Below are 22,843 nucleotides of genomic sequence, written 5' to 3'. Positions count from 1 at the left end.
CAAACAACATACATACAGTACAGAAATGAACCTAGTAACACGCAGTAATTCCCTGGTGGATTCCAACCCCACCACAACCAATGAATTACCCTCCCCAGAATAGCCCTGGAAAGCTTCACTTCTGAGAAAACCCTGAGCCCTTACCAAGCTGGCCTGGGATATCTGGTTACTGGCTTGGGACACTCGCGACCATGTTCACCACCACACGCAGCCCGTTTCCTTGCTCAGCTCAGCTGTGGGAAGTCACTGCCTGGTCTTCAGTCTCGGTGGCTTCTTCTGCAGTACTGCGGCCCCTTCCTCTGGTACATCGATCGGTGGAGCGAGAGCGAGAGGGAGAGGGGGCTCTCTTTAGACACAAGTTGCAAGCTGCAAGCTCCAAGCTTCACAACAAGCTCCAAGCTAAAAATAAAGTGGAAAGGACCCTGTCTTTCTGGGAGTCTTGCTACTTTCTGGGAGTCTTGCTACCCCTATCTTTCCTGCCAATCTCTATAACCCCTTTGTTTCTAAGCACGGGTACTTAGTCAGTGATGGGCCATCCCACCCATGCATTGGGCTGATGGCCCTTAGTCTGGGCATCTCTCTGAGCCTTTGTGTTGGGAAAGACCCAGCTCCTCCTTGGCTGGCCAGGCTGGTGGGTTCATTGTTCAGTGTCTCCTTCTGAGATGGAGGTGAGAAGTGCTTTGACAAATTAGAGTGGCTTTGTCAGTGGCCCCCCTTCCTGGCCGACAGCTCTTTTGTCAATGGATGACTGACAGCTCTTTTGTCCGAGCGAACTGCCATGCGGTCTCTGGAGTTTTAACAAAACCAGCTTTTTCACATATCTGCGCAGGGTGACCCCAGCACAGGGAAAATAGCCTCAGAAAAATAAAATCCACAAAATATTCTCGACTGAGTCCATTCTTTAAACAGAAACTTTGCGATGTCTTCATTACGCTCTGCTAATTATCGATCTTGCCACGTAAAAAGTGCGTTGGCATTGCAATGCATTAATGTAAAATTAATGAAAAGAAAATGCAACGTTTTATCGAGTGCAAAACATGCAGTGCCTGCATTTAAAAAAGCATTGCTTTTATTCATCCTGCGGAATGCATATTGCACAGATATTCTCAGCACACATTGTACAGACAAAGGCAGCATTAGACAACAAAGTGATTTGTCCTCCGCTGATTTGCAGCAGATAACTGACGGTTGAGCACACAATTTGACAACTAGACTTGTAGATCAAGCGTCAATGAAAAAGGCAACAAAACTGCCCACCAGCACCAGGTGTCTTTCACTTGTTTGTCCCAAATTTTCAGCAGCTGGGACAACAAGAATTTAGGTTTCACCGAGATTTAAACTCAGATCGCTAGATTTAAAATAAAGAGGTCTCACCATTACACCATGGAACCAACTATTCCAAAACTTTTGAACCATACTTCGTCATAGACAAGGCACCGGAAGGCTGGGAGGTAGATCACACCGGTTGTGGGAGAGCTGGTTGGTGGTGACATGGAAGTGTCTGCAGTGTGCGCGACCAGACTGCTTCCAAACATCCACAATGAATGTCCCACACTTTACTTGGGAAAAGTACAACTGAGAGTGGATAAGTTCGATCCCGGTCGGAGCAATCTGAAGCTCTGACTGACACCCTGGTTTTGCATGTCTTGCAGTGTGTATCTGTGTTTCAATGGTTTAGCGCATTCGGCTGGTAACTGAAAGGTGGGTAATCCAAACCCATCTCCGAGTGAAGCCTTTTAATGTTTTTCCCCGAGGATTCGGTGCCGCACAGTTCCGGGTTGTCATTGTGCATTTTGGCTGCACGAATATATTCTGCAAACATTGCAAGCTTTGCTGTTATCCAGTGAGTTCCCACTCCAATACTTTTATGAGCATTCAGCACAAGTAAAACGATAACAATTTTTTACATGGGTCATGTTCCTCCATCCAGTCCAATCAAAATAAATTATGTTATTAGGTTTAAAGGAACTGGTGAAAATTGATTCTATTGATGCATATATCGAACTGGAACTTTGGTCTCAAGTGCTCCTCCTATCAAGAATAGACACACACACAATCAATGGTTTTACAACTGAGTCATAAACACTTACAATTTCTCATACAGCATGTAAATGAGATCGGGATAAAAATTCATCACATGTAAAGAGAAAATGAATGATTAAAGATATTACTGTCCCTCAGTAGCTATATTAATATTTATTTCATCCTGAAAAATGTTATCGGTTATTTAACTGTGATTTAATTAATTCTTATTTTTTCTTATTTGCTGCATGTCTTCAATTTTATAAGGTTTTGAATTGAAAAAAGTTGTTACAGAAGTTACCGCCCTGACCTGGAATCGAAGCTGTTTTTCTGTGGTACAAGAAGTGGTTTTGCCCAATCATTTAAAGGTGATTTCAAAGAATGACGTGGCGTTAAATTCAGATCAAGGTTACGATGTGTTTCGGTGTGAAACAAGTGGATTGAAAAGGACAATAATGACACCAAGCATTACGATGCAGAGATGCAGCAGTGCAGCGTTCCCTGGTGGTCCAGTGATTAGGATTCGGCGCTCTCACCACCGCGGCCCTGGGTCGATTTCCGGCCAGGGAAATTGCACTTCCATCAAAATTAAAACCTTAGAAGAAAGAGTTACATGCATCTCATGTGGAAAAAAAGATTCATTGATTTAAACATCATTAATTAATCCATTGTAGAACTTCAATCATTTAATTTGCCCTGAGTATGTGAGGAACTTTTATCCCGACCTCATTGTATTTTTGGAACATGGTCCAGCCCCGGTATCTCCACCTGTGAAAATAGGAAACTGCTGGAAATACACAACAGGACGGGTAGCCTTTGACAAACAATTAAACCCAGGTTACAGACTCTCTCCCTTCCCCTGCCCTTTGCGGGACACTTGTTCCCCTTTAATTTTACAGACTGACTGAGTTCACTAACCGCGGGGAGGGAGTAGGTTTCTCCGCGGCCCCACTGTGCTAACATGGAAGATAACACGATGGGGATGTGGGGATGTGGGGTGGTGGGTGGGGATCAGTGACATGTTTGTGTAAAGGGCAGCGGAGGAGAAGGATTGACAGCTGTCAGTGAGGGACAGAAGTTGTTTAAGGTGAGCCAACACATTCCCGATCAGCACAGAAGGCATTCACTGGTCAGCTGCCCTCTGCTGTACTTCTGGACAGAGCGGTTTCCGCAGTGGAGCCGATATCACGTTTGCTTTCCACGCGGAAGGATCCCGTGCAGGAAGATTATTTTTAAACTTTCTGTGGATGAACAGCCATGGGCGAGTTTATTCTCCTGTCAGAAGGGCGACAGTGGCTTCTCCCTTATTCTTTAATTGCGCTTTATTTCACTTCACTAAATAGATATATTTGAGTGAGAGAAATTGTTCCAGAGTGTCACACACTTCATCTTTTGTTCCCTTTTAAACACATAAAATGAAGCCGGGGGAATAAATCCAGAAAACAATGCTGAGAGATATAGACAAGTGGAAGAGAGAAGGGGAAATACTGCCTCTACCCACCGGAGAAGTGTGAGCTTGTGGACCGGAGAATTTGCAGCTGCTGGAGCTGTGCGTTTTATCGGGGAGGGATGGGGGGAGAGCCCGCCGAGCGACCGGAGAAGCTGAGAAGCTGCTGTGCTATTCATCGGGTTTGACACAGTTTAAAAATGGCAGAGTGACAAGTTTTCTCCCCCTACTGCCCATGCGCGAAGGTGCCGGCAGTGTTTTCGGCGCAGGCATTTGGCTCCGCCCCCCAGTTCACCATCGACACCACGCCAGGACTCCGGGGACTGTACACAGCGGCCAGGATGGGGCGAGTTTTTCCCCGAGCCGTTTCCAGCGCGCAAAATCGGTGCGCTTGAGGTCAGTGCGCCGAGAAAACTGCTTGGGGAAAATCTAGCCCTTGAAGAGTAAGGAGTACACTGAAGGAAATACAAATATGTTTGCCGAGCAACTGTCAAATTTAATAACTTTTTATACAACCATCGAAACAGCAAAAAAAACAGGGCACTCGCCCCATAATACCTAATATATAGCCCACAGTACAAGAGTAAGGAAGTCTTGCTACAATTGTACAGGGCCCTGGTGAGGCCACACCTGGAGTACTGCGCACAGTTTTGGTCTCCTTATTTGAGGAAGGAAATATTTGCCTCGGAGGAGGTACAACAGAGGTTCACCAGATTGATTCCTGGTATGAGAGGACTGTGTAGAATGGGCCGATACTCTCCGGAGTTTCGAAGAATGAGAGGTGATCTCATTGAAACACACAATATTCTGAAGCGGATTGACAGGGTAGATGCTGAGAGGTTGTTTCCCCCGGGCTGGAGTGTCTAGAACCAGGGGGCACAGTCTCAGGTTAAGGGGTCGGCCATTTAAGACAGAGATGAGGAGGAATTTCTTCACTCAGAGGGATATGAATCTTTGGAATTTTCTGCCCCACAGGCCTGTGGATGCTGAGTCTCTGAATATATTCAAGGCTGCGTTAGATAGATTTTTCGAGTCTGTGGGAATCAAGGGATCGAGAGATCACTGGAGTTTGGAAGAATGAGAGGGGATCTCATGGAAACATATAAAATTCTGACGGGACTGGACAGGTCCCGATGTTGGGGAAGTCCAGAACCAGGGATCGGAGACTAAGGGATAAGGGGTAAGCCATTTAGGACTGAGATGAGGAGAGACTTCTTCATTCAGAGAGTTGTTAACCCGTGGAATTCTCTGCCACAGAGAGTTGTTGATGCCAGTTCGTTAGATATATTCAAGAGGGAGTTAGATGTGGCCCTTAAGGATAAAGGGATCAAGAGGTATGGATAGAAAGCAGGAAAGGGGTACTGAGCTGAATGATCAGCCATGATCTTATTGAATGGTGGTGCAGGCTCGAAGGGCCGAATGGCCTACTCCTGCACCTATTTTCTATGTTTCGATGTTTCTATGTCCTGCTACTGCTTCTTTAATAATGGATTCCAACTTTTGCCCAACCACAGATGATAGGCTAACTGGTCTATAGTTTCCTGCTTTTTGTCTGCCTCCTTTTTTAAATAGGGGCATTACATTTGCAGTTTTCCAATCTGCTGGGTCCTTCCCAGAATGCAGCGAGTGCATGTCCACAGATCCCTGAAAGTCGCAGGCCAGGTAGCTAAGGTGGTTGAGAAGAAATATGGAATGCTTGCCTTTATTCGCCGAGGCATAGAATACAAGAGATGGGGTCGGTGGGGCAGGTTTGGTCACAGCTGGAGTACTGCGTGCAGTTCTGGTCGCCATATTACAGGAAGGACATGATTGCACTGAAGATGGTGCAGAGGAGATTTACGAGGATGTTGCCGGCAGTGGAGAATCTTAGTCATGAGGACAGATTAGACAGGCTGGATTTGTTTTCCATGGAACAGAGCCTGAGGGGAGACCTCATTGAGATGTATAAATTTATGAGGGTCCGAGATATAGTGGATAGAAAGGACCTATTTCCCTTAGCAGAGGAGTCAACAACAAGGAGGCATAAATTTAAAGTAATTGGTCGAAAGTTTAGAGGGGAAATTTCTTCATGCAGAGGGTTGTGGGGGTCTGGAATTCACTGCCTGAAAGGGTGGTAGAGGCAGAAACCCTCACCACATTTAAAAAGTGCTTGGATGTGCACCTGAACTGCAGTAACCTGCAGGGTTATGGACCTGGAGCTGGAAAGTGGGATTAGGCTGGATAGTCTCTTGTTGGCCGGCGCGGACACGATTGGCCGAAATGGCCTCCTTCTGTGCTGTAAACTTATTTGATTCGATGAACTCGTTTGCAAAGAGTTGAGGTGATTTGGGCACATCTTTCCTCACATGACAACATTTTAAAGGCAACTCAACGGTTGCAAAGCGCTTTGGGGCATCATGAGTTCCTGACAGACGCTGCAGAAACGCAAGTCCTTCTTTGCAAAATTTCCATGCAAACTCAAGGCTGGTCTGGGATTTGAAGCCAGGATTTTTCTGCAAATTTTAAGTAACAACTGCGAAGCAAGAATCATACCCCTCGACCAACAAACCACCTGCTGAGCAAATGTGGAGATAAGATGTAACCATTATTGAAGCATTTTTAGTGTGTGTTGCTGTTCTTGATCGGAGCAGCACATGAGACGGAATCAGTGACTTTGCCTTTTTGACATGTCTTCTGAAGCGCCGCACGGTCCCACTCCTGCAGTAAATGAGCTGTTGCGACGTTAATGTATCCATCATCATCATCATCATAGGCGGTCCCTCGAAACGAGGATGTCTTGCTTTCACGCCGAAAAAGGATGATTTCACAAGCGTTTCAATGAAAGACCCGAACTACATCCCAAAGGGTGGAAGATGCCTGTGCGTGGATTTTTTTAACGTGTGGTGGCCGTTTCACCCCAGCCATCACACGGGCTTGACAGAGCGAGCTCTTGATCCAGTGGCAAGAGTTATCCAAGACGACAGGCGACCAGCTCTGCTGCACGGACCGAGTGCACACACATATCACAGTGTGGGCTGGTCCGTGCTGCCCCTGGGCCCCTGGTCCCAAACTCATGCCTCCCCTGGGCCCCGATCACGTCCCTCTACAGTCTCTCGCCGCTCCTTCGCCCCGATCTCGCCGCTCCTGCTGTATTTGCCCACGCTCCAATCACTGACCTGGACCTTGATGACGTCACTCTTCGCTGCCGCCGCCCTCCTGCACCAGCTCGCGCTGCTCCCTGGAGTAGTCTCCCGGGACCTCCAAGCTGCTCCCAGGGCCGCTCGCCGTTCCTTTTATGGCCCCGACCTGCCGCTGGTGTTCTCCCGTTAGTGTATCCAGGCTGTGGGTGGCCACCCCGAGCGCAGCAGAGGGGTTTCTGCATTAGTTCTGGGTGGGGCAGTATCTTTCCCCTTCTCTCTTCCTTTTGTCTATATCCCTGGGCTTTTATTTCTCTATTTATTCCCCCTGTCTCAGTTTCTAGTGTTTAAAAGGGAACAAAAGATGAAATGGGTATCACCGTGGAACAATTTCTCTCACTCAAAGTTACATGCACTCCCGTTGCACCATGAGGTCTCGGCAGCGAGCCGTTGATATTCAGGTTCATATATAAATATATATAAATATATCTACATGTATCATAACCGTTCCCTTGTGGTCGAGGGGTTAAGATCCGGCGCACTAAACTGTTTTCAATTCTCGATCAATTCATCGCATAAAAATAATTGAGGACTGTGAGACGATTAATAATTGCTGTAATCACCATGAATACCAATACTTTCTGCTATAGACCAAGCTTACAGACTATCTGGCTTCTCCTGCCCTTTGCCGGGCACGTGTACCGGGTTTAATTTAGTAAACTGGGCGAGTTTGCTGATCGCGGGGAGACGGTAGGTGCCTCTGTGGCCCCACTGTGAGGATGTGGAAGTGAACACGGTGGCTGGGTGAACCGTGACATTTCTGTAAAGGGCAGCGGAGGAGAAGGATTGAGAACTTTCAGTGTGGGACAGAAGTTGTTTCAGGTGAGCCAACACATTCCCGATCAGCACAGAGGGAGCTCACTGGCCAGCTCCCCTCTGTTGGGGCGGTTGTGCCAGAGGTTTCTGTCGTGTAGTGGTTATCACATTTGCTTTATACATGAAATGTACCGGGTTTGATTCTGGGTAGAAACATGATGTTTAAACTTGCTATAAGGGAACAATCGGAGGAGAGTTTAGTCTCCTGGAAAATGCTGCCTGACCTGCTGAGATATCCAGCGTTTGCTGTCGTTACTTGCTATTTATTCTCCTGGTAAAAGGGCTCCCTTATTCCTGAATTGCTCTTTATTTAACCAATAAATAGATAACTTTCAGTGAGAGAAAACGATCCACCGGGGAACTTTCGTGTGTGAGGCCAACGTGATATCCGCTACACTGCAACCAATCAAAGGGTGAGAAACCACTGAATATAAAGGATGAGCTCACAAATATCAGGGGCGGTGCAGCCTGGTCAACGTCAAACCCTCCTTTCTTATTCAGCAGAGGCATGAACGGGAATCAGACGCCACAAAGTTTAATTAAAATACAAATACAAGTAACACTTCCAAATCTTTTCACTGTAAAATTCTTTCACTTTATTTGAAATCCTACTGCGTTGAATCTGAAAATGAGCACCATGGGATTTTATCTTCACTACTGATTCTATTTTCTGTGCACGGTCGGAATAACCGGTGCTGTTAAATTTGACAAACGTTGCCCCAGATTCCTGGTGACATCGGCAATACAGTGTGTAAAATGGGTTAACATGCTGAAGAACATAAGAACAAAAGAAATAGGTGCAGGAGTCGGTCATAAGCCCCTCGAGCCTGCTCCGCCATTTAATACGATCATGGCCGATGTGATCATGGATTCAGGTCCACTTCCCTGCCCGCTCCGCAAAGCACAGGACAAATGATTGAAGTATCGACTGTCCCTCAGTTAGCATTTCTTTCATTGTGCAAATGAAGGTGACGGGTTAATTAATGATGCTTTTCCATGAAAACAACACAAAAGTTTAAGAAAAAAACAGACGGTGACTGGCAGGTGAGCGTTGCTTCTGACACCTGGTGGGAATGGACGGGGATTTTAATGCCCCTTGTGTTGTTAAAGCTTCATATAGAGGAACATCTCAAACACATTGTGTAGGCCTCGTGGCGCAACGATAGCGCGTCTGACTCCAGATCAGAAGGTTGCGTGTTCAAATCACGTCGGGGTCACTGTTCTTTCAGAATTAATATTTTCTTTGCTGTTTGGCAAGAACCAGACCCTTGTTCCAAGGTCTGTCTCATTGTTTCCCCGGTGTCAGGCAGAGATACGCCTGCTGCCCTCATTTAATTCATGTGACAGGACACAACAGTTCAAAATCAACTTGCAGGTGGCCACACACACCGCCGAGCGGTCGAAGGTGCTGTGATTAGATCGCAGTTTTCTCTGGAGGTGTGGGTTTGAATCCAACTTCTGACATTTCTTATTTTTAATCATGAAGCGAAACTCATTGTTTGACACCACGACCAACTCCTTAAAACTGGGATTCAGCAGCTCACCTGCTCGCTTAACATCTCCGTCTGACCTGGTGCTGAAAATGGAGATGTTTCCGCAGTGTCGCGGTTAACACGTTCGCCTCACAGACGGGAATATTTTCTGTAGCTTTCTCCTCATGCATGCTCAGGGGCGAGTTTGTTCTCCTGTGAAAAGTTCATAAGATGATAAGCATGTAAGGATTAGGGGCCGGAGTAGGCCATTCGGCCCCTCGAGTCTGGTCCACCATTCAAGAAGATCCTGGCAGTTCCTCGACAGCAAGTTTAAACATCTGGGGCGGAGCCAACAGGCGCCTGTCTGCAATCAGTGAGAGAACGGTATGTTTGGCAGAAGCCTGGCGAGCTCAGTCGGTGGAACATAAGACTTTTAATCTCAGGGTCGTGGTTTCGACACCCACATTGGACATTTACATTTTTCATAGAATTATAGAATGATAGAAATTTGCAGCCATTTCAGCCCATCACTTCCACCCCGGCCAACAAGAGGCGATCCAGTTTCATCCCACTTTCCAGCTCTGTGTCCATAACCCTGCAGGTTACGGCACTTCAGGTGCACATCCAAATACTTTTTACATGTGGTATCTACCTCCGCCATTCTTTCATGCAGCGAGTTCCTGACCCCCACAAACCTCTGCATGAAGAATTTTACCTTCAAATCCTCTTTAAACCTTCTACCAATTGCTTTAAATATATGCCCCCTGATTGTTGACCCTTCTGCTATCCACTATATCTCGGCCCCTCATCATTTTATGCATCTCAATGTTGTCTCCCCTCAGCCTCCTCTGTTCCAATGAAAACAATCCCAGCCGATCCAATCTGTCCTCATAGCTAAGATTCTCCACGCCTGGCAACATCCTCGTTCATCTCCTCTGTACCCTCTCGTACAATCACATAATTCCTGTAATACGGTGACCAGAACGACACACAGTACTCCAGCTGTACCCTAACCAGTGTTTTATACATTTCAGGCATAACCAACCTGCTCTTCTATCCCATGCCTCAGCCAATAAAGGCAAGCATTCCGTGCGCCTTCTTAACCACCTTATCCAACTGGCCTGCTACCTTCAGGGACCTGTGGACATGCACTCCAAGGTCCCTTTGTTTTTCCACACTTCTCAATGTCGGACCATTTAATGTGTGTTTCTTTCCTTGTTTGCCCTCCCCAAATACACAGCCTCACACTTCTCTGGATTAAATTAGTATCACCTGAAAACGTTTTAATCATACCTCCTATATTTAAGTTTAGATCATTGATGTTGCCACTAAAAGCCAGGGACCGAGCACTGAGCCCTGTGGAACCCCACTGGAACCATCCTTCCAGTCCCAAACACTCATTAAACATTACACTTTGCTTCCTGCCTCTGAGCCAATTTTGGATCCAACTTGCCACTTTGCCCTGATCCCATGGGCTTTTACTTTCGTGACCAGTCTTCCATGTGGGAACTTGGCGAAAGCTTTGCTAAAATCCTTATACACTACATCGTACGCACTGCCCTCATCAATCCACTTGGTTACCTCCTCAAAAAATTCAATCAAGTGAGTCAGACAAGACCTTCCCTGAACAAATCCATGCTGACTATCCGTGATTAACCCATGTCTTTCTAAATGCAGAAATTAAATCATTGTTAAATTTTATCCTGCTTTCATGGGAAAACACCATTAATTAACCGATGATCTTTGTTGTGCATGTATAAAATAAGTATACACCCTGTACACTCAATTTACATTTACATAAGACCATTGGATGTATCTTCACACTATATGCACTATGCCTGTATCACCAGAGGGTGCAACTGGTGGAGACCTCGGGGTCACCTGTACACGACAGGTAACCAGGTATAAAAGGGAGCTCACAGTCCTGTACCCTCACTCAGGAGCTGCAATATGTGGACTAAGGTCACCACAGTTCAAGTACAATACCTTACCTCGTGGAGTCATTATTAGAGTGCTTACAGACAAAATAACTGGTGACGAGAATACGAATTTCCATGTGACAATGGCTAACCTTGGCACGTTTGAACAATTCGCCGATGGGGAAGATTGGAAGGCCTTTTTGGAAAGGCTCGAACACTTCTTTATTGCAAATGACATGGGGGGAGACGACCCGACCTCGCTGGCTGATAAGTGCAGAGCTATCCTGCTCAGTAGTTGTGGGCCCACCGTCTATGGCCTTGTCAGGGACCTGCTAGTCCCAGAGAAGACAATAACATATGTGGAGCTCATAGCGCTGATACAGGAACAGCTCAAACCGAAAGAGAGCATCCTCACAGCCAGACACCGGTTCTCTCCCCACCGGTGGATCCGAAGGCCAAGAAATCGCAAAATATGCTGCAGACCTGAGACGATTGGCTGCACCATGTGATTTTAGCGATCATCTCATCGAAGCACGAAGGGACATCTTTGTTATTGGAATCGGTCACAAGGGCCTTCTCCACAGGCTGCTCTCTGCGGACACCACGGTCACCCTGCAGAAGGCAATTAACGTGAGCCAGGCGTTCATGATCTCGGCCTGCGATTCCAAGTGGATGTCTCACCCCCAGGACTCTAACCCGGCAAGTACTGTGAACGGAAAGGTGCCTTTTAGAGGCAGGGCTGCTGCTAGCAGTCTCTCTCAGGGAAGAGAGAACAGAACCCCGAGTCCCACAATCCTGAGTCCGCCACATGTGGCCAACCGGCCAACCCCATGCTGGCGCTGTGGAGGAAATCACAGGGCCCACCAGTGCCGCTATAAAGACTATACTTGCAAACGCTGTAACATGAAGGGCCACCTCCAGCGAATATGCAAGAGAAATCATACTCACCGAGTCGATGGAGAGTTGGCTGATCATCCGGAGTCCAGCGACGATGAGGTGTACGGAGTGTTAACCTGCACCACCGAGAGTTCCCCGTTGAAAATGGAAGTTGAAGTCAACGATGTTCCAGTCACGATGGAGGTGGACACAGGGGCGAGCCAGTCACTGATGAATCCGGCAGCCTTTGAGAAACTCTGGTACAATCCAATCGAACGACCTAAAATGATCCCGATCGAAGTGAAACTGCTCACCTACACAAACGATACATCCCAGTCGTTGGCAGCGTGGATGTCCAGGTGTCCCATGGCGGCGAGATGCACAGGTTACATTTGTGGATCGTTGCTGGGGATGGTCCAAAGCTGTGAGGAAGAAGGTGGATGAAAAAGATCACTTGGAGCTGGGAATAGCTCCAACCTCCAGCGATCGACATCCTCCGCGGCCCCGAAGTTGGATCCAGCACAACACCTGAAAAACCAACCGCCCAACTCGACTGTGAGGTAACGACACAGACTGCTCAACCCAACGGCGAGATGATCCAGCCCAAACAACCAGACCTCACCTTCCAGGCTCCAGTGGCAGGACGCCGGAGAAGAAAATTCACGCAGAAGGTAACTTCCTGTCATCCGTGGCAGAACCTGGGGAGAAAAGGTTCACCGCAGCCTACCTCATGGAGAGAAAGAAGATGGCGTCTGAACCACGAGGTGAAGGACCTGAAGTCAAGATGGCGGCAGCCAGACCACAAGGGAGCAACACGTGATACCGAGCGGCGAACCGGATTGGGGTAAAGATTGAAAGACCCTCTTCAAGGAGACCGGCAACCCATCACAATTAAAGGGACAGTTCCACTCTTTATACAGCGATGATGGTGATACAAATGTAAAAGATGTAACTGACAATTTCAAGTTTGTAAATGTAACTAATCATGATAAGTCGGGCGATTGCGGTCAGAACCAATGTATTGTGAGAGTAAACGAAGTGATGACGTGCGATGCTGGGATTTACAAGCATGCCGACAAAACCAAGGGCAACCTCCCGTCAGCACCCAGGTCCAGCGACCATGTAGCCTGCCCCTCCGGGACCAATGTGATACCCCAGGGAGTGTGGCCACACACAGAGGGAGCATACCAGCTGCAGGCCCAGTGATCAGCGGACGGCAAAGGCACCACGACCGGTACCCTGCCCCCGATCGGCTCTAACTCTCTGGCCACCAGGGCCAGCATGGGGAGCGAGCGGATATCACCCTCCTGCCCTCCCAACGGGACCTGGGATGACCAGGCTCCCATTATCGCTGACGAGCAGCAGGGAGACACTGCAGCACTCAAAGGAGGACAAGGAGGCCACACACTCCTGTGGCTCTGCCCATCACTAGGCAACGGCAAAGGCTCTGAGACTCAGCCAGGTGAGCGATCTGAGCCCACCCAGCTGGCAGGGGACACAGCGCCGCCATCAGACAACCTGGACACAGTCTGGTTACTCTGGAACTAGTGTCCTCACCCACCTGCACCTACACAACCCAGGGGCAAGACTGTGATACCACGTATGTACCTTACCTGTAAAATGTACTTGTTCCACGACTGCAGAACCCAAACAGTGATGTAACTAATCCGATTTTTTTTTGTTCTTTCTGTCTGTACAGGTCTGCACATGCAGGTGTTGAGCCACACACATGGTCTATATATGGGGGGGGAGGGTGCAGGGAGGGGAATGGACGTATGAAGCCATGGACACACATGGATCACACCCAGAACCCACTCAACCCCCACTGCAACCTTCAACCATCCACTGCTGAACATTTCCCAATGTCGTGGCAATAAGGACTTGGGGGTCCACAAGGAGAGAACCAAGCCAAAGCATAGACAAGGTGCAAGGACTTTGGGCACTCAAGTCTCGGGCCAGAGCACACAATGCAAGGGCAAGTGGCACAAGACTTAGGGGAGAGTGATGTTGTGTCTGTTTAATATAAGTATACTTCCTGTACACTCAATGTACAGTTACATAAGACTACTGGATGTAACTTCACACTGTTTTTACGATGCCTGTACCACCAGAGGGTGCAACTGGTGGAGAACTCGGGGTCACCGGTACACGACAGGTAAGCAGGTATAAAACGGAGCTCACCATAATGTACCCTCACTCAGGAGCTTCAATAAATGGACTAAGGTCACCACAGTTCAAGTACAATACCTTGCCTCATGGAGTCATTACTTGAGTGCTTACAGACACAATAGAAAGAGATTAAACATTAAATGGTAGGACATTGAGAATTGTAGAGGAACAAAGCGACCTGGGAGTGCATGTCCACAGATCCCTTAAGGTAGCAGGCAAGGTGATTTGCTGGTTAAGAAGACATACAGAATGCTGGCCTTTATTAGCCGAGGCCTAGAATAAGAGAGCAGGTGGATTATGCTTGAATATAAAACACTGGTTAGGCCACAGCTAGAGTACTGCGTGCAGTTCTCGTCACCACTTTACAGGAAGAAGACTGTGATTGCACTGGAGATTACAGAGGAGATTTCGCGGATGTTATCGGGAGTGGAGAATCTTAGCTATGAGGACAGATTGGATAGGCTGGGGTTGTTTTTCTTGGAACAAAGTGGGCTGAGGGGAGGCTTCATTGAAGTGTATACAATTATGAGGGTCCTTGAGAAAGTGGACAGAATGGGCCCATTTCCCTTAGCAGAGGGTTCAACAACCATGCGGCATAAATTTTAAGTCATTGGTAGAAGGTTTAGGGGGGATTTGAGGGGACATTTCTTCACGCAGAGTGTTGTGGGGGTCTGGAACTCACTGCCTGAAAGGGTGGGAGAGGCAGAAACGCTCACCACATTTAAAAAGTGCTTGGATGTGCACCTGAAGTGCCGTAACCTGCAGGGTTGTGGACCGAGAGCTGGAAAGTGGGATTAGGCTGGAGAGCCTGTTATTGGCCGGCACGGTCACGATGGGCCGAAATGGCCTCCTTCCGTGCTGTAAACTTCTGATGATATAATTCGATGAAAAATAATCACCAAACGTGGGCTCGCACCTCTGACCCTGAGATTTAGTATCTCATGATCGACTGACTGAGTTAGCTGGGCTTCTGCAAAATGCAACTTTTTGTCGTTGATTACAGCTCCGCGCCAGATGTTTAAACTTGCTGTCGAGGAACTGCCAGGATCTTCTTGAATGGTGGACCAGGTACGAGGGGCCGAATGGCCGACTCTGGCCCCTAATCCTTACATGCTTATGATCTTATGACATTTCACAGGAGAACAAACTCGCCCCTGAGCATGCATGAGGAGAAAGCTCCAGAAAATAATCCCACCCGGTGAGCTTTCACGTGTGAAGCGAACGTGTTAACCGTTACACTGCGGGAACATCTCCACTTTCAGCACCCGGTCAGACGGAAGTGTTAAGCGAGCAGGAGGACTACAAAATCCCACTTTTTCGTCGTTGGTCGTAGTGTCAAACAATGAGTTTCACTTAATGATTAAAAACAGGAAGTGTCAGAAGTGTGATGCGAACCCACGTCTCCAGAGGAGACTGCGACCTAAACACAGAACCTTGGACCGCTCGGCCATCCTGACTATTTAGGGCAATATGTGGCCAACTGCAGGTTTATTTTGAACTTTTGTGTCCTGTCACATGAAATAAATAAGGGCAGCAGGCGTATCTCTGCCTGACATCAGGGAAACAGTGAGACAGTGGAGCAAGGGTCTGGTTATTGCCAAACAGCAAAGAAAATATAAATTCCCGAATTACCCTGAAGAACAGTGACCTCGACGTGATCTGGGGTCAGACGCGCTACCGTTGCACCACGAGGTCGATGGAGCACATCGGAAATGTTTGACGATATGAAGGTTTCACAATACAAGGGGCTTTAAAATCCCCGCCCATTCCCACCGGGTGTCAGAAGCAGCGCTCACCTGCCAGTCACCGTATGTTTTTTTGTTCAACTTTTGTGTTGCTTTCACGGGATTGCATCATTAATTAACACGTCACCTTCTTTTGCACAATGAAAGAAATGCCAACTGAGGCAGAGTCGATACTTCAACCATTTTTTTCGGTGCTTTGCATAGAACATAGAAACATAAAAACATAGAAAAAAGGTGCAGGATTAGACCATTCGGCCCTTCGAGCCTGCACCACCATTCAATATGATCATGACTGATCATTCACCTCAGTACTCCTTTCCTGCTTTCTCTCCATACCCTTGATACCTTTAGCAGTAATGGCAACATTTAACTCCCTTTTGAATGTATCAAACGAATTGGCCTCAACAACTTTCTGTGGTAGAGAATTCCACAGGTTCAGAATTCTCTGAGTGAAGAAGTTTCTCCTCATCTCGGTCCTAAATGGCTTACCCCTTTTCCTTAGACTGTGACCCCTGGTTCTGGACTTCCCCAACATCGGGAACATACTTCCTGCCTCTAACCTGTCCAATCCCATCAGACCTGTATATGTTTCTCTGCGATCCCTTCTCATTCTTCTAAATTCCAGTGAAGAAAAGTCTAGTTGATCCAGTCTTTCTTTACATGTCAGTCCTGCCCTCCCGGGAATCAGTCTGGTGAACCTTCGCTGCACTCCCTCAATAGCAAGAATGTCCTTCCTCAGATTAGGAGACCAAAACTGTACACAATATTCCAGGTGAGGCCTCACCAAGGCCTGCGTCCGCGCACATACAGAGGCTGAATTCCAGGACATAGTCGACGTATTTACTGAGGCGTATGAAAGCATGGGCCTTACGCTAAACATCCGTAAGACAAAGGTCCTCCACCAGCCTGTCCTCACCGCACAGCACTACCCCCCAGTCATCAAGATCCACGGCGCGGCCCTGGACACCATGGACCACTTCCCATATCTCGGGAGCCTCCTATCAACAAGAGCAGGCATCGATCACGAGATTCAACACGGCCTCCATGCGCAAGTGCAGCCTTCGGCCGCTTGAGGAAAACAGTGTTTGAAGACCAGGCCCTCAAAACTGCCACCAGGCTCATGGTCTACAGGGCTGTAGTAATACCTGCCCTCCTGTAAGGCTCAGAGACATGGAACATGTACAGTCGACACCTCAAGTTGCTGAAGGAATATCACCAACGATATCTCCGCAAGATCCTACAAATCCCCTGGGAGGACAGATGCACCAACATCAACAACCTTATTCAGGCTAACATCCCCAGCTTTGAAGCAGTGACCACACTCGATCAGCTCCGCTGGGCAGGCCACATAGTCCGCATGCCAGACACGAGACTCCCAAAGCAAGTGCTCTACTGGGAACTCCTTCATGGCAAACGAGCCAAAGTGGGCAGCAGAAACTCTACAAGGACACACTCAAAGCCCTCTGATAAAGTGCAACATCCCCACTGACACCCAGGAGTCCCTGACCCAAGACCACCCTCATTGGAGAAAGTGCATCCGAGAGGGCGCTGAGCACCTCGAGTCTCATCGCCGAGTGCATGCAGAAATCAAGTGTAGACAGCAGAAAGAGCGTTCGGTAAACCTTTCCCACCCATCCCTTCCCTCAACGACTATCTGTCCCACCTGTGATAGGGTCTGTGGCTCTAGTATTGGACTGTTCAGCCACCAAAGAACTCACTTTAGGAGTGGAAGCAAGTCTTCCTCGATTCCGAGGGACTGCCAATGTAGATTCCAAAATTCATGGAAACCCCCCAGTGTTTGGACTCACTGAAAAGGAAATTCGATTTAGGACTATTAAACATAAAGTTTGGGATTCTAAAAAGCATATGGAGGAAATGTACAATTCTTAACCAAGTTTGGGATTTTAAAAGGCATGTTTGGGCCTGTGGGGAGAAGCTGCAGTGACAGAGGGGTGGGATTTAGAGTTTGGATATTGTAGCTCATCAGTTTGTCTAGGGGAGCTCTTCAATCATAGTCAGGCTCCCAGAAAACATTAGCATTTAAACAATCGACCATGGAAGAAACATTATCCACCCCACCCACAGGACCCAAATATCGCATCCACATTCCAACACCTTTTCAACATGTATAGAAATATCTGGCTCAGCTCTGACTTCCCGAAGCCAAAGCAGTGCTATTACAATGGACAAGAGTTCATCAGTTCATAAATAAGGAGTATCACCATCCCAAAGTCTATCAACACCAGATTAAAACATTTAATCAAGTCTCAGTTAGCTAGTCCACCAAAACTTATACAAAGAAGACCACTTAAATCAATGGGCAGCAAAACTTAAACAAAAGAAACGTTAGATTTGGCACGAAGATTAAGCAGCCTCTCAGAGTATAACTGGGGGCCGATGGTACCAAGAGCAACCTATTTTTCTGATCATTACTTTGGAACAACAAGATCAAGATCGAGAGCAAACGGCGAGATAACACAGGAAGAGACATCACGACATCGGAGAAAAGAACTTCAAAAAACCAATCAGTGGAACATCAATACCAACTGACTTGGTAACAGGCATCAACCGGACCACCGCGACCGACGGACCCAACCAGGAAAATCAACCACTAGAAAACCGGGGTCCACGCAAGTTTTCCACTCTACAATTTGTGCCTCGACTGTCCAGCAGGTAAAAATTACCGAAACAACTTAAAACCCTATTGATGACAAAGGATACCGGCTTCGGGACAATCAGAATACTTCGTCACAGACAAGGCACCGGAAGGCTGGAAGGTAGATCACACCGGTTGTGGGAGAGCTGGTTGGCGGTGACATGGAAGTGTCTGCAGTGTGCGGGACCAGACTGCTTCCACACATCCACATTGAATGTCCCACCCTTTATTTGGGAAAAGTACAACTGAGAGTGGACAAGTTCCGTCCCGGTCAGAGCAATCTGAAGCTTTAACTGACTGACACCCTAGTTTGGGATTGTCATGTCTTTAAGCATGTAATGCTTGTAGCGCCACACTGTGGATGTGGACGTATTGTGTACTGCAACTGTACAGTTAATCATTAAACAGAACAGGCTCTTTCCGGAGAGTTCCGAGAGAGCAGCCTGCATGTTGGGAAGCTGTGTGTGCTGTGCTCTGTGAAGGTATCACAGGGATGTCTTGCAAAATATGCATCTATCAGTCTCTGTGGTGAAATGGATTAGTGCGTTCAGCTATTAACTGCAAGGTTGGTGGATCGTAGCCCATTCAGGGACAAAGCCTTTAATTGTTTTTCCCTGAGGATTCGGTGCAGTGCAGTTCCAGGTTGTCATTGTGCGTTTTGGCTGCACGAATATATTCCGCAACCATTGCCAGCTGTGCTGTTATTAAGTTATACCAACTGTTACTTGCATTTTTGCGTGGTTGTTCATTGTCTCGTCGCCAATTGATACGCTCATAATAAAGAATGAAACTGAGTACTGTGAACAATGAGTAAGTGTGACATTAGCTCCTTTAATAAGACTCCAGAGTGCTTATATACCGTGCTCCCAATGGATGCTGGAATCTCTTGGGACTCCAACAGGTCGGTCCTCTGGTGGTGGTGTGATACAGGTGGCCAAGGATTAAATACATAACACAAGGTGTGTACGGAAATCAACCATCAAAAGCCCTGTCATTAACCACAGGGGTTTCCGGCAATTTTCTGATCGCAAAGCGCTTTCAGTCCTTGTCCTTAAAATTGCAGATGTAGAAATTGGGGACTTTAATGACTTTGAAAGGAGAACATTGTTGTTTGCTGCAGTTCTGGTCAGAGAAATGTTTGTGAAAGGAACTTCTTGCAGAGAGAGGGATTGAGCATTTCAGCTTGTTGCTGAACACTTCTCTCTGGGCACTGAGCTAAGCAGCAGTTTCCTTGGAGCAGCGGTTATCATGTTTGCCTCACACGCGAAAGGTCTCTGTTGCGAGCCTGGGCGGAAACATTATTTGTGAAGCAAAAACTTGTCTGCAATAAAATTGAACAAAAGCAGTTAAGGGTACATTGTCGCATGAGCAATGAACATTTTAAAACTAATCTACTCAAATACAGAGTGTGTAAAATCAGATCGGAGATAAAACTTCATCAAGGGTTAAAGTTTCACTAATTATTAAAGTTCAGTTATTGAAATTTCGATTGTCCCTGTTTGCATTTCTTTCATTCTGTTAAACAACACTTTCGGTTTCTTCCATCAGATCGAAGTTGCATTTGAAACCCACAAACGGCTCATTAATTATTCGCTTTTCCCCAGTGCCAGAGCTCAGAGGGTTATTGTCCATCCCTGGGATGCAAGCTACCTCAGACCCGGGCCAAACCTCCCCGTGCACCGATCACAGGCTCAGGAAAACCCCGGGGAAGAGGATATCCCGATCTCTGGGCCTTCCAGCAACACTGAACAAGCGCCCGGTCTGAAAGTTTCCCGAGTAATAACTTGTAACTGAAGCATCAACAGTCAGGATGGCCGAGCGGTCTAAGGTGCTGCGTTCAGGTCGCAGTCTCCGCTGGAGACGTGGGTTCAAATCCCACTCCTGACATTCAGTGTTTTTAATTGCAAACTCATTTGTTTTGACACCACTCTGAAGTGCTTTGGGACATCCATCGAACATAATAAAATTACTCCACTTCAATTACAAACGGTGATAGCAAAGTTACTTCCCAAACCGGGAAACGATCCCGGGTGGCTGTCGCGAAAGGAATGGTTTTGTGAAGCATTGAAAGGTGCCCTGTAAATATCCCGCACTGCTAATTTAAACTCACGGTTATAATTTGTTTCAGTGCAAAAGAAGGCAGGCTCGAATTGCCAAATGGCCGACTCCTGCTCCTGGTTCTTGTGTTCTTATGCAGAGCACAGAACAGATGATAAAATTATCAGCTCTCTCTCAGTTCGCATTTCTTTCATTGTGCAAAAGAAGAAAATGGGTTCATTAATGATGTTTTCCTGTGAAAGCAACATAAATTTTAAGGAACTGTAATCGACTAACATGGGGCTAAAACCCACAACCCTGAGATTAAGATTCTCATGCTCTACCGACTGAGCTAGCCGGGCTTCTCAACATCTACCCTGTCAATCCCCTTCAGAATATTGTCCGTTTCAACGAGATCACCTCCGATTCTTCGAAACCCCAGAGAGAATTGGCATATTCGACACAATCTCTCATCATAGGACAGCCCTCTCATCCCAGGAATCAATCTGTTGAACCTCTGTTGCACCACCTCCAAGGCAAGTGTGTCCTTCCTCAGATAAGTACTATGGGCGAATATCCTGTTTTTCTGCTGATTCTACTTCCTCCTCCTTTGATAGTCCTTCTCCGTACATTCTGTATTCTGCTTGGTTCTCTACTGAAATATGAGCCTGAAGTTTATCACAAGCTTCCATTTTTGTGTTTCAGTTGATCTTCATTCATCCACCGAGCTGTAGCTAGCTATCATGCTATTTCTGCACCCTGCATGAGAACGTGTCTAGTCGTTACCCGATCTATCTCCTTTTTGAAAGTCTCCCAATGTGCATTTACTGTTTTACCGATAAATCTTTGGTTTCAATCTACCTGGGCCGGATTCCTTTCAACTCATAAAATTAGTCCTCCTACAGTTGGGTATTTTCACACGTGATTATACCTTCTCCTTTTCCATAACTACTCTAAACCTAATGATATTGTGATCACTGTTTCCTCAATGCTCCTCCACAGAAACATGTTCTACTGAATCCATTTCCGAAATCCAGAACTGCTTTCTTCCTCATCGTGCTGGAAACATACTGATGGAGAAAGTTCTAATACAGATTTCAGGAAATCCTCCCCTGCATTTTCCCTTTGCATGGTTATTTTCCCAGTTTACGTTGAAGTCCCACATTATCACGACAGATCTTGAATCTTTCTGCATATTATCTAAATTTATACCTCTTTATCCTTCCCACTATTAGGTGGCCGATAACATAATCGCTCATCTAACTTTCTACAGGCACATTCATTTAAAAAAGAATGTCGGATGGGAATAGGGCCACAAATCGATGGACAATATTAAATCACATGAAGCGATGGAAAAATTACATAAAATATGAAATAATTGCTTTGCCTCTGTATTTACCAGGGACACAGGGCAGATGGACATGACGGTGGAATAATGTATGGGAAATTATATAACTGCAATAAGTAAAGAGGAGAAATATTAAATGAACGAACCAAATGAAAGGAGGATTGAACCCCTGGTCTGGATGGATTACATCCATACACTTTAAAATAATTCAGCGAAGAAATAGCAGGAGCACTATTACAAATATTTAATGATTAGTTTGAAAAATGTGTAGTTTCTGAGGAATGGCGGATAGCTAACATAATACTTATATTTGAGATGGAAGATAGAACATGTCCGGGGAACTATAAACCAGTCAGTGGAACTTCGGTGGCAGGAAAATAATGGAATCCCTACTAAAGTAGAGAATAGAAGAATATCTATAAACCAAAAATATAATTATGTATAATCAGCGTGGATTCAAAAGCAAAAGTCTTGCTTGACCAACTTCTTTGATTTCATTGAAGAAGTAACAGGGAGAGTAGACCAGGGTAATGTGGTCGATATAATATCCTTAAATTTCCAAAAAATCTTTGATGAGGTACCACATATTAGAATAATGAATAAGGTCAGAGCTTGCGGTGTTAGGGGACAAGTCGTGGAATGTATAGCGAGCTGACCCCAGGACAGAAAGCAGAAGTATAGGACTGTTATTCTGAGTGCAGAAGGTGTAAAGTGGGCTCCCATGAGGATCAGTGTGGGACCAATGCTGTTCACAATTTAAATTGTCCATTTAGACTTTGGAATCAAAAAAACAATTTCTACACTTTCAGATGAGGCCAAATTGGGGTGGGGCTGATAGACATTATTGAGGAGGACTGCAACAAACTACAACAAGACATTAATAATCTTGTAGACTGGACATTGAATTGGCAAATTCAATCCAACACAGACGGAGTGAGGTCATGTACTTTGGTAAGAAAGATAAGGTCAAATACTACGTGAGAATAAGAATCTAAGTGAGGTCGAGGAGCAAAGGGATCTCAGAGTAGAAATACAAATAAACAGTAAAGTTCGTGATGCGGGTTATACATCCATAAAAAGAAAATGGAGCACCAAGGGTTAATTCAAGATGGATAGTGTTGAAAGTAGTGAAGTTCTGTTGAACTGGTATCAAACTTTCT

The 22,843-nt window shown here is 46.4% G+C and overlaps 2 non-coding genes across 2 annotated transcripts; both read left to right on the top strand.

Moving 5' to 3' along the window:
• The first annotated feature begins 8,606 nt into the window (after positions 1-8,606).
• trnaw-cca (transfer RNA tryptophan (anticodon CCA)) lies at positions 8,607-8,678 on the top strand. The gene has a single exon. It is a non-coding gene; the product is annotated as a tRNA-Trp (tRNA).
• Positions 8,679-20,102: 11,424 nt separating this feature from the next.
• Positions 20,103-20,185, top strand: trnal-cag (transfer RNA leucine (anticodon CAG)). The gene has a single exon. It is a non-coding gene; the product is annotated as a tRNA-Leu (tRNA).
• The last annotated feature ends 2,658 nt before the right edge of the window (positions 20,186-22,843 follow it).

Source organism: Pristiophorus japonicus, unplaced genomic scaffold (genome assembly GCF_044704955.1).
Source record: "Pristiophorus japonicus isolate sPriJap1 unplaced genomic scaffold, sPriJap1.hap1 HAP1_SCAFFOLD_113, whole genome shotgun sequence".
Classification (NCBI taxonomy): domain Eukaryota; kingdom Metazoa; phylum Chordata; class Chondrichthyes; family Pristiophoridae; genus Pristiophorus; species Pristiophorus japonicus.
The sequence above is the reverse complement of the archived record's forward strand: the minus strand, read 5'-3'. Positions and strand labels throughout refer to the sequence as shown.